This window comes from Penaeus monodon, chromosome 31 (assembly GCF_015228065.2).
Source record: "Penaeus monodon isolate SGIC_2016 chromosome 31, NSTDA_Pmon_1, whole genome shotgun sequence".
NCBI classification, from domain to species: domain Eukaryota; kingdom Metazoa; phylum Arthropoda; class Malacostraca; order Decapoda; family Penaeidae; genus Penaeus; species Penaeus monodon.
This window is the reverse complement of record NC_051416.1, coordinates 26,125,301-26,126,077: the sequence shown is the minus strand read 5'-3', so window position 1 is coordinate 26,126,077 and position 777 is coordinate 26,125,301.

Below are 777 nucleotides of genomic sequence, written 5' to 3'. Positions count from 1 at the left end.
GGTGCCGCCATGCCCAAATCCTCGTCTTATTTTTTACGTCATAGATTTCTGCCTTCTTGTAGTGACATCATGCTCAAATTCTTTGTTTTAATCTATGGGGTCAAAGATTCCTGACTTCATTTAGTGACGTCACATCCACACTATGTTTTCCTCAATATCGTCACCGACTCCAAACAATTTGTAGCGTTGACCATACAGATTCTTTTTATTTTCCTGATATTTTTTGATGTCACAGATTCCTAATTCTTTCACACCACACCTAGATTCTATTTTTGTGACGTCACTGATTCTAATATTTTTGATAATTACTTCCTGTCTCCTCTTATCTGATCAATGGTTCTACGTTATACTTTTCATAGTGACTTCATGGACAGATTTTTTAAAACCTATGATGTCACAGGCTCTCACCCTCATATAGTGCCGTCTTGCATAGATTATTTTCTTACCTATGACGTCACAGGCTCTTACCTTCATGCACAGATTTTTTTTTACATTATTTTTACTAATGACATCACAAGCTCTCATTCATTTAGTGACGTCACTCCCCTACATGCATCCATTACAACTGATGATGATGATTGATTTCAGATACTCTTTAATCTACACATCCCCGCGGTTATATAATCAGATATTAGACGCACGAGGTGTTCTGGTAAATTATTTAGCCTCGGGGGTTGCCATTACCTCGGCCGCTGCACGCAATTAACAATTAAAAAAAAAAAAGAGTTAAACTCGCAGTTATTATGACTTCAGTAATTGTGTAACTTGTAGGGGTGA